The sequence below is a fragment of the Notolabrus celidotus genome, chromosome 20 (assembly GCF_009762535.1).
Source record: "Notolabrus celidotus isolate fNotCel1 chromosome 20, fNotCel1.pri, whole genome shotgun sequence".
In the NCBI taxonomy this organism is placed as follows: domain Eukaryota; kingdom Metazoa; phylum Chordata; class Actinopteri; order Labriformes; family Labridae; genus Notolabrus; species Notolabrus celidotus.
Genome location: NC_048291.1, coordinates 23577190 through 23589571, shown reverse-complemented (window position 1 = coordinate 23589571; position 12382 = coordinate 23577190).

Genomic DNA, 12382 nt, shown 5'->3' with positions numbered 1-12382 from the left:
TGGCGGGAAACAAAGGCACACAATAAGGTGCGGGAATGAGATTTCCCAACAGTGTTCCATCACAAAAACACACCCATTCATCTTAAGTTTGGGTGCATTTGGAGACCGGAAGCAAGCACATGCATCCATCTCAGTTCATGAACAGTAAACAAGTGGAAAGGAGATGAAAGAGGGAGAAAGAGAGGGATAAAGACAGAGGAAGAGAGGGGCTGTAGTCTGGGCGCGTGCTCTCCAGCGGGCAGAGGACAATGCAGAGCTGGCAGAGTCGCTGCCTCGTGCCAGAGGGAATAGAGTGCCACATGGTGCCCCTTATGAGCAGGGCCAGCCTGGAGGGGGATGTGGGCCACAATGCATGTACGCGTGTGTATTTGTGTCTGCTTCAGCCCCCCCATACACATCCTATAAAAAGGTGTAAAAGAAGAAGGATGTTTCTTCAACTTTTGGGTGTAATACATGCAGATTTATGTGTGTGTTAGAGTGTAAACTGGTTTTGTGATTGTGGAAGGTGGGAGGGGGGGTACAGAGAGGTGGGGCACAGGGTGGGTGTGTGTGTATATGTGAGGGTGGGTGGGTGGGTGGGGGGGAGCCCCAGTTCCCTTTTGCATCTTAAATTCCTCAACATCTGTTCAACCCTTCTCCGTGGTAGCAGCAGCGGGCTGTGATGTCGGTGTGTGTGTGTGCGTGCACACACACGTATGTGAATATGTGTGTTTTTAGTGTTTGTGTCTGTCTGCATATGTGCACGCTCTGCTGAAGGTGCTGGTTGTTACCCACACCTTAATTAGAAGGAGACAGAGACTCATTTTCAACAATACTTGCAGGTAATACGAAGTGCTTGCAGTGACTACAAACCAAAAAGCTGCAAGTTCTCCTCTGCTCCCAGGTCTGTGACCCAAATCACAACTCCAAACCTTTGATCAAAACTTATGCATGTAGCAGATCACGCTGTTAGATAACAACATTAAAGTGTTCCCCTCACAGAGAATACCAAGACGACCGTTGAGGCAGGGCAACATACGAACCAAGTAGGTCAACACGAACGGCCCAGGAGTTTGTCCCAGCTAGAGCCTGAGTGCATTCAGCACAGTCGTCTAGCACGGATTTGGAGAAGTCAGTTGAGGAAGTGGGTTAGCATTAGCATGCCATGTGCACTTATGAATGTGGAATGACAGAGATTTATGAAATGAAATATTTAAGTCCTGTGAGCCGTCTCCTGAGCAAGAGCAACAAGAGTCTCAGAGCGTAAACATACACAGCTCTGGGGCTCTTCAGTGCTGAAATGTGTGTTTTCTCAAGTACAGTATAGCTGCTTAAAACAACACTGCATTGATTTAGGGAATAAAATGTTCTTGTCCAAAGATGCAGCTTTTGTTATTCCTTTGAAAAATAACATTTCATCGTTTTAAAATAAAGATTGTTGTAGATTTGAGGCCAAAGAAGCATCCTGAAATTTAGCTTCACCAATGCATCTCACACATCATAGAACTGGTGAAAGGACATTCTCCTGATAGATCGCAAGAGATAGGAGTGATATCACGTCTTTTATTTAGGGCCAAAACTTTATTTTGATTGAAGCATGTTGACACTTCTTCTCTCATGGCCTGATCTGTATCAGAGGTAGCTGCATGAGGCACAGAATCTGCACCCACACTAACATACACACAAACGCCCACAACCTTCCTGACAGACACTATCCATTCGGCACCCCTCACTAACCCGGTGCCAGTCTTCTACCACCTTGATGCCAAGCTTGCCAAACTTATGTCACATCAGAGCAGACCCTGTGTCAACTCCTCACAGGACATGTGCCAACCCAATGCCCTCCGCATGCCAACCTCATGCTACATCGGTGGCAATCCTCAGACAACAATATGCCAACAATGGACCTCTGCTTGGCCCAGCTTGCAAATCCCTCAGCAGTGGGCACCAGGAGACACTGTATGGAAGTGGAAAAGGTCAAAAGTCACCAGTGAATTAGGGTTCAAAGACAAATCTGTCGTTTTGGTTCTTCTTCAGTGGATGCAATTAGCAACGAAATCCTGCTTCCAAGCCCTGCTTAAGCTCTAATCTCAGAGTCTGTGGGTTCCTTCCAGTCTGCCTGTCTACCAGCCTGTCTCCCACCAAAGCCCCTCACCTCTGTCTCTCTCTCTCTCTCTCCTGATGCCTGCTGGCACTTTGGGAGCAGTGCCCCTCCAATCCCTGTACCCCCCCACCTCCCCCCTCCCCCCCCTGCGTCCTCCCTACCCTCTCCTCCTCCTCCTCCTCCTCTGGATGCCAGCCGACGGCCCTCACAGTGTGGCACGCCATCTGCTGCCGCCCGCCCCGGCAACCCATCCACCCCCTCCCCTCCTCGCTGACTCTACCCCCCCACCCCTGCAGACAGCAGCTACCCACAATCCCCCTCTGCCTCAGCCGTGTAGCGCATAGAACAGGAGGCTTTCGCACAGATCACTTCACCCCACAATGCCCCCGCCAGAAAGGAGGAAGCTGGGGAAAGTGTGTGTGTGTGTGTGTGTGTGTGTGTGTGTGTGTGTGTGTGTGTGTGTGTGTGTGTGTGTGTGTGTGTGTGTGTGTGTGTGTGTGTGTGTAGTGAAGGCAGTGGGGGCCTGACAGACAAAGTAGTCAAGCTTTTGGTTCCGCGTGTAAATACAAACAACACACAGACTGAACATGGATGAGCACACTCACATTTAAAACACATGTTACAACTTAATTTTTGGTTTGTTGCTGAGCATGCACTTGCAGTTTAAAGTTATCTGTTTGAATACACACACAAAAACACACACACACACACACGCATAACATTGTGGCTCACAAACACACTTTAACTCTTGTATCTCTCACAGATTTACACACACACAAAAGCATTAACAGTATGTAACAGGCCAAACTGAATCTGTTTACATTTTTTGACAATAAACATCAGATATATTTGCAAAAAACAACTTTTTATTTCATAACCACTTGGGCATGAAAATATTGGTCTCTTTCAGTGTTGTTGGATTATAAAACGTGTATAATGACATCTATAATTTGGGAATCAGAGCAGGCTCTCATCTCATGTGTTCAGTTTTGTTTGTTGAGCTTACCTTTATGTTTGCTCGGATGAAAACAAGTGTTTAAATACACAGCTAAGTGTATGTCATACAATGTTCCCATATGTCTCCTAATACACACTGGTGGCCGTTTTAGAGGTGACTGACATGATGACACATCATTAAGTCTCTATATACACACACACACACACACACACACACACACAAGCCAACGCGCTAGGACACACAAACGTGAGGGCTGCTCGGGATCTGATGGTGTGTTAGTAGCTGAGCTCTCTGATCAGTGTTTAGCTTTGAAAATAAGAGAGAGAGAGAGAGAGAGAAGATGAGAGACATCAAACTAGAACAGGAACATGAGACAGAGACAGAGAGAGGAAAAGAGGAGCTCCATCCATCTTTTGTGGGTATGGAGCCTCATGGCTGGCACTCTATCCATCAATGAGCGCAACATTAACTCTCTGGATCAGAACCAACATCCCCAGATCTCTCTCCATCGCTTTGCTCCTCCCCTCACTCTGCTAAATACACACAACAAAACACGCACATGCATACACCATTTGTATTCCTCCACCGTCCATGAAAAGCCTATCATCCACCTCTCTGCCTTTCCCTCACTCGTGAAGATCACGTTTATTTCTTCCCAAAGTAGCCCCCTGATTAAATCATACTTCTTTTTACATTTGAAAAAGATTATTCTCTCCTCTTCTTCTTTCTCCTCACTCTCCTTCACCACCCAAACAGCCTCTTTAGTCCCTCTGATGTTCTGCTTGTTTCGATTCACCTCCTCTTTTCTCCTCTCTAGATCTCCTCTCCGCTGAGCTGCCTGATCCGCTCCTCTCTTTGTCTCCCTCCCAGTTGGTGTTAATAATTTAACTACTGAGCTGCTGCAGAGCTGGCTCGCATCCAGGCCTCAGATTGGCACTGTCTGTCTATTTATGACACTGTGTGGCGGCGCACATGTGTGGGATGTGCAAGAGTGAGAGGAGTGTGTGTGTGTGCGCCTGTGAGTGAGTGAGTGAGTGAGGACGTGCATGTGTTTCCCGATTAGACTTCTGCCAATAGAAAATTAGCCTCAGAAGCCACGAGACTGTCACCTCAGTCGAAGTTAGAAGAGAGACGTGCGATATAAACTCGTAGTAAGACCGGGTATTTAACACACTTCTCACACACTGCGGCTTTAATGTTGGATAAGAGGGATAGTAAGCCAATCAAAGAACGTAATTGTGTTCTGATTGAATGTCTGTCAGGTTGTGTTTGCTGTGACGTAATGGCAGTCGGTTTGATGATAATTTCTCACAGATCTGGTAAATATTCCAGAAACAAGGAAGCCTTTAAGATGATACGGCTGACAAATTATCACGTGCATGGAGTTCAAATGTTGGAAAATGGAGCTTAAGACTTAGAACAAAATCCTGCAGCTAGGAAGAAAGATATTAACAGCATGAGGATAGTACAAATTACAGTTCCTTTATCCTGCTGCAAATATTTGGATGAACTCTGCATTATTTGCTGCTCAGTGTTACAGATTGTTAAGTTATTCTGCAGACTTTGAGTCACAAGCTTGAAGTCCAAATGTGGAAACACTGACATATTTTGTGTTATGTTTTATTCCTCAAAATCATCATGCACTACCAGTCAAGAGTTTGGAAACACCTTTTCATTCAAGGGTTTGTATTTATTTAAATTATTTTAAACACTGTAGATTAATACTAAAGACACAAAAACTATGAAAGAACATATATTGAATTATTTAATTCACACAAAAAGTGTTAAACAAAGCAGAATATGTTTTATATTTTAGATTCTGTAAAGTAGCCCCCTTTTTCCTTCATGACAGTTTTGCACACTCTTGGTATTCTCTCAGTCTGCTTCATGAAGTGGTCTCCTGGAATGGTTTCTAACTAACATGAGCCTTGTCAAGAGTTCATTTGTAGAATGAATTGCCTTCTTAATGTGTTTGAGACCGTCAGTTGTGTTGTTCAGAGGTAGGGTTAGTACACAATGGATAGTTCAATTTGACTACTGTTGTAATCCAGATTATGGCTAAACCAAATTATTTCATAGTTTTGATGTAAAAAAATATGAAAATAAATAAAAATCATTGAATGAGAAGGTGTGTCCAAACTTGTGACTTGTAGTGTATGTCAACATTAAAGATACTGTGGTTGACCATTTCAGTGTCTCATGATGTTAGTCTATCTACTTGCAATTTAGCTGCAAAACATTTTGGGAATAGCTTATTCTGATCCATTAGACACCATGTGAAGACAGGGAAAGTCCTTCACCCTCTGAAATAGAAGCAATAAAAGCCATGAAAGGTAGCAGGAAGGATTAGAAGGAGGGAAACTGAAGAGTAGAGAGAGCTGAATTCATGAAGGGAGGGAATAAGTTGAGTATCAGAAGCAAGGCTCAGACTCAAGGTCAGATTTTCAGCTACACATGTGGGAATATTAAAGGAACATCAAAGAAGTGAAAAATGGTTGATAGCATACCTCACAGAAAAACGTCTGGTTTAGAAGGAAGGAGAGAAGCTAAGGAGCTACGTGCCCTTCAGAGAACGAGATATATTTCACCTGACATGCAAAATCTAGGATCTGAATATGCAAAAGACGTTTTACAGAGGAAAGACAACTGCAGTTGATCGTTTTCTTAACTGAGATAAATAAATATTCAAAACATTTTCATATTAAGAGTAAGAGAGTTTATCATACAATTATATCCTGAGTGAAACTGTGATGAGGTTGTCTCTTAGAAGTTGTTAGTAGATTAAAAACTAAATCTCTTAATTCTGTGATAACTCACCGTGATGATCTCAATAATATTTTCCTAAATGCGTCTCCCTGCATTACCTGTACACACTCTACACACACACACACACACACACACACACACACACACACACACACACACATACACACACACACACTATGGATTAAGCCGATCCGTGGAATAAAAAAAAGTGACATTTCTGAAGTGTGTGACATGGTGTGAATCTCGATGCCACCTCCCACACCTCTCACCCTCCTACAGTCCTGCTCACAAGAGATCTCTGCTGGTAAAACCAGAGCACGCAGCTCACGACATTCATTTATTCATCCCTGGTATCATCAATCATCCTTAGAATATACAACCTTCATGTTTCTAACATCACTCATTTCACTGAATAATGGACCAAAGGGCAAGTCCCATCTTTTGGGTTTTTCCTTCATCCAAAATAAACAGGGTTTCTTTGGTGGCTGTCTTTGATCTGGCCATTTTTTATATTCTCTGTTTTACACTTAATTTTGATTTCTGTCTTCTATAGAGTCGAACACAAACAACATATAAACAAACAAACAAACAAGACTTGTTTTCATTTGTTACACATCTGTCAGATTCTTGAAATACCTGTTCACTCTGAATCTGCTGGATGAATGAGTTGATGCGGGGTCCAAGCTCTTTAATGGAATTTCCAGTAAACAGACATATGAAGAGTCGCCCACCGCTCCACCTTATCTATATTTAATATCTCATAAAGGCTCTTTCACACTTGCCTGAAAACATAAACACATGACTGACTGCATGCATACAGAACCTGCACTGTCATTAATTTAAGAGATAGAGGGAGGTCACTACACCAGACGGTGTTTGTGTGTCTGTGTTCAAGCATGTGTGCAGGTTTGCATGGCGGCAGATATGTGCTCACATGTATGCGAGTGTGCATGTGAACAGGGAGGGGACCATGCATGTGCGCACACACGTACACACACTGGTGTTGACAGGTGGCTGTGGTAAAGAGGTGGTCCCTGAGCTGGGGTCTGCCTGTCTCTGGCTGAGAGAGAGAGGAATAAAAAGCTCCCAGCAGCTGTCGCCCTAATTCCTCTAACACGGTGCTTGTGCTCTGATTAGAAAACGGATCTGGCCTCTAATTTACTCCTGACACCAACTAATGCTCTATATCTCAATCGCCACTCCGTCCCCAGCTCACCACTGGCCTGCCTGGCTGGACACACACACCTCAGAAGTCTAAGAATCTTGCAGGTATCACAAAACACACAGGTACACAAAAGAAGTAAGTGAGCATGACAGAAAGCTATAAGTCCTCATTTGGTATCACTGTGACATCTCATGCTCAGACACACTGCTGTTCAGACAGCCTTGTGTCTCCTCAGTCTGGAAAACTAATGACTAGGCCTGAACAGTCTGTGTTTGTCTTCACAACAACCTGAGCTGTCAAATTCCTGTATGTGAAACCATGGCTACATGTCTAAACTCTTGGGTTGTAGTCAAAATGACATGTGAAGCAAACCAATGACTGCAAACAGCGCTTTAATGCAGCTGCTTCTTTTTGCTACTTACACCTTGTTGTAGACACCAAAAGCAAGAAAGGAGCCTTGTTTAAATCAGAAATGAGAAATAGAAGCTTCGGTAAGACTCAAACACAGACATGTTGTGTCAGTGCATGCGTTCAAAATATGTATTTATATTTCCATCTGTTTCATTCTGATTGAATTCAGTCAAACTTTTGTGCAGAGAAGAACACTGGTGGTGTTATTTTGCTGGAGGTGACACAACACTGACCTTTATTCATTTATTTTTTCATATATAATTTTGGGCATTTTTGTCTGTATTGATAAGAAAGCTGACGAGAGACAGGAAATGTGGGGAGCAGAGAGTGAGGAAAGACATGCAGCAAATGACCGTGGCCAGGAGTCAAACCAGTGATCACTGCAACAAGAACCACAGCCTCTGTATATGAGGCGCACTTAGACCAGTAGGCCACTGATGCCCCACTGAAATTTATTTTTTATAAATAAGATGTTAAAATTTAGAAAATGTAACTTTCAGCAAACCATTGTGTTTAAATAAATGTGATAGTTTAGTCCTATTTCCAGCACTCTGTTTATGCCACAGCCTGTATGGTATCCAAACAGGGGTTAGGACGCTCTGAGAGCTCTCTGGAAACATCAACAGGAAGACATGTATAGAGAGAATTAAAAATGAGCTGCATGTTTGTGGTATTTTGTGCTGTTTAACCCTCCCGTTATGTTGCGAGTCAAATTGACCCTTTTAAAAGTCTATTTTAGGCAATATATGCCTTCCAAACCAGCTCAGTGCAGCATCAAAATCTGGGCAGCATGTGACAGAAGAAGAGTCGTGTTAATTTATTAACATCACTACTTAAAAAAAAAAAATTAAAAATGTAAAATAAAATAAATAAAAATCTATGTCATGTAAAACTATTGTGTTTATATTTAGGGCTTTCCAATGTACATTAAAAAAAGTTTTAACATTAATCTTAATGTAAAACGAGTGAGTTATCCTCATTGAACCATGATCTGTGGGAATTAAAGAACACCAATGGACTAAATCTTGATTTAAATGGTTAGTAATGGAGTTAAAAATTAGATTTAAAAAAATGTGTATTTGGATTTTTTAGGGTTCTGACACTTTTGGAGAATTGAATATGCCCCGGGTCAAATTGACCCAGGAACATTATTGCTGTTCCAGAGAAACAAACACAACAAGGTCTCAAAGCTTAAAAATTTCAATAAAGTTTATCCAAAAACAACATGAAGATGGGAAGAAGCTGTTCAGCTGACGTTAAACACATATTCAAACGTTCTGAAAGAAGCCACTGAAGTATCTGATAGGAAATAAGTAACTGATGTAAAACAAGTCAAAGAGAAACCTATGTTGCCCCAGACGTTCAAGGAATTTTGGTTGAGACCCCCTTCCAATTTAGTGACATGCATGGACAAGTTTTGTAACCATTAGGCTAGCAGAGCCCAGGAGGGTATAGTAGATAACTAGAGATCAAGATAAGTTTGGTAGGGGGCTTGGTAGTAGGGGGCTTGGTAGTAGGCTATGTCATTGGTTCGCAGACCTATAAAAGGTGATGGTCAACAGCATTCTGGGAGTCAGCAGATTTGCAGAGCTGTTCTCCCAGGCATTCCGCGGTGCTTGTTCGATACTGGTATTGTTTTCTTGTAATAAACGTATTACTATGCAAGCAAGCCAGTGTCACGAAGATTCCTTCTGCATCTACACATCCCAGGCGGTCAAGATACAACACCATCACTTCATTTGAAACAGCTTCAGACTAAAGAGATTAGAAATCACTGATCTTTATGTTCCTAAAAATATTCTTTCAACAAACTGACGATATAATATGGCAAAAAAAAAGACAGGATAACACAGATCCATGTAAAAGATGAAAAGGTGAGGCTGTGGAAAGTGATCAGGAAAAGTTTACATGCTGCCAGTTTTTCTGCCAGTGGAAGAGGAGGAGGAGAGGCTGGCTGGGTGTCTGGGTGCCGTGACAGGGTTGGCCCAGCAGGGGGCAGAGGTGTGATGCAGGGAGTGGGAGGTGACAGCTCAGTGTCACACTGCACACAGGGTATCACCTCGCCAGGCTGGGTGAGAGAGACAGAGAGGGAGAAAGTGGACAGGGAGTCAGAGGAAAGGTGAGAGATCTATCTCAGTCTGCGTGTGTGTGTGTGTGTCATACTGATCTATGTGGGGAAGTTTTAGATCTTGTGGGTGGGGAAATTTATGAAAAGTGGGGACATTTTGGACTGTCCTCATTCTTTAATGTCTTTTTGAGGGTTCAGACTTTGGTTAAAGTTTAGGATCAGGTTTAGAGGCTGACGATGCAACATGGTTTTGTGATGATAATATCAAACTACACTTTAAAACCTTAATGTGAGTAAGAGCTTTAGCTGTGTGGGATTTAAAACAAGTTACTAGTAAGCTTGATTTTTTTTTGTAGGTGACAGCATTGGTGCATGTGTGTGTGTATGTGTGTATGTGTGTGTGTGTGTGTGTGTGTGTGTGAGGGAGAAATCCTTTTTATTTCCTCTTTCTTCTCTCTCTGTCCCCTGTATCTGTCTCCAGGGACTCACTTGGCACCTCTCCCTACTTTTAATTCTCGCTCTGCAAACTGCTGCTGTCTGAACACAAGCTGGCAGCACATACATGCACACACACGCGCACACACACACACACTTTTGGTTTCATAAATGCACCCCCACCACCACCCCCTCACCCCCAAAAAGGCAACCAAAGACACCCACACAGTTGCCCCACGTCCAGTTTAAACACAACACACACATTCCTTCTTCACGTCACTGTCATCTGAAATATTGGAGAGGATTTCACACACACATTCAAGGGACATCAAATGACACAGAACAAGTTGATTCAAAGGGGTAAATACAAATACACACACAGTGATGAAAGACTGAGCTGCTTAGAGCGTCCCAGGAAACACGCACCAACTCCCAGACACACACACATTTCATCATTGACAGAGCTGAGAGACAGAGACAGCATCTCTGCTGCTTAGAATACAAATCTGGTGTGAAAGGAAACACACACACACACACACACACACACACACACACACACACAGAGGACGAGCCCTTAAAACACAAACACAAATCAAGGAAGTAAAAGGACATGAACACTCCACTTTTATTTGTTTATTTGGATTCCTTGGAGCTGCTCCTTTACTTTCAATCTCACACAATATAACTGTCAGCTGTGCTCACACAGCCAGCCGCATGCATACAAGTTCTCCAGCAAAAACATACACACACTGACAGGCAGACGAGCCAAACTTCAAAAGCCAGAAATAAATAAATGAAGGATGAGTATGATAGGGATGAATAAATAACCAGAGGAGAGAGAGAGAGAGGAGAAAACAGGAAGGAGAGATGGAGTGTGAAGCAGTGTGAGCGGAAGCAGAGTGAGATGCAGTGATTTTTAGAAGAAGGCTGGAGGTGAAGGCAACGAGAGGGATTGTCACACACACTTCTTCTCTCATTTGGGTTAAACCGCAGCTCAGCAGCAGAGATGGAATCAGACTCCAGAGATACTGTGAACGTGTGCATTATGTTTGTGTGTGCGTGCTGCAGGTGGAAAGTGCGTGAAGAACAGTGTGAGGCCGAGCAACATGCGTGTCTTTTGAGTCTTTTGGGTTTCCTACACTCTGTGTCTTTTTGCAATTATTTGGAGAAGGGTGTGAGTGTGAATGCAAATATGCAAATGAAACAGCTATTATTGCATTGCTCATCAAACAGCGCGGAGCAGACATTAATAGGCTGATGAATATGCATGTGAATTTGTTAATTAAGTTAATTATTCTGCTGAAAATGCATTCGTCTTCCAAGGACATCTTCCCCAGGATTCCAACCTGCTCCACTCATTAGTCATGCGATATTTTACACTGGGCGCTGGGACAAGAGGTAGGAGAGGGAGGGGCAGCAGGGGCCACCGGGTTGATATGTATACAATATAAGGGCATCATGGTTTTCAAGTCCACTTAAGAGTAGCAATAAGAGCCTCAGAAGGAGATTTAATGGTATTATAATGACTCTTAATCCTTCTTCAGCCCTTCAAAAATAAAGGGTCACAAAATAGGAGAAGAGCTGCACACAGATACAGTGAGGCGCGCGCTCATAGCGGCCAGACATTCGCTCCATCTCTGCGTTTCTCTTTCCTCTCCAGTAATTCCCCCTCTTCACTGCTTTTCCTCTAATTGCTTATTAAAACCCTCTTAAATGAACTTTTTGTGCCAACTTTCCAACACATTAATTAATTGTTGTAGCCAATTAAGTGTCGCTGCGCAAATGAGCTTCAGCACAAATGGTCCTGCAGGGCCCGTCCACCCCCCCCCACACACACACACCCCCACCCACAAACCCCCGCCTCTACACCACCACCACCACCACCACCACCCTCCTCCTCCTCTTCTACCACCCTCGCTCACTGCTTTCCCAGCAGCCCCTCTGCCCTTAAAGCAGCAGTATCGACTCAGAGAGAGAGAGAGGGGGAGAGAGAGAATAAGCCTCTCTTACTGATGAAGCTCTATGAGTTGAATTGGTAATGAGAAGCTGAGACCTTGCAAAACTACTTTGCTGAGGAAAAAGTGCAGCATCATGCAGACAGGGTGATGTGTCTTTGAGCGGAGGTAACTCTCAAAAGGTCAGAGAAAGACTTTTACCTTTTTCTGCTTCTTCTTATTGATTGAGGAAATTTAAAAAGCAAACATTTAATGTCTGAAAGTGACACCAGATTTATTTTTGTGATGGCAACAGTGTTTTTGAATAAAATTAGCATACATCTGTATCATCTGGCCTATCAAAAACAGCTCCTAAAATTTTCCTTGGTCGGTGTCGCTGCTGTCAAGCGATAAAGAAATAATGATTGTGTGTGACAGCAGTTTCTCACCAAACTATAAACTGAGGAGAAATGGAGATGGTGTTATGGCATCAATAAAGCATACTGGTGCAGCACTACAGCATATATCACTACTGGGATAAAGTCAATCAATTCAAAATATC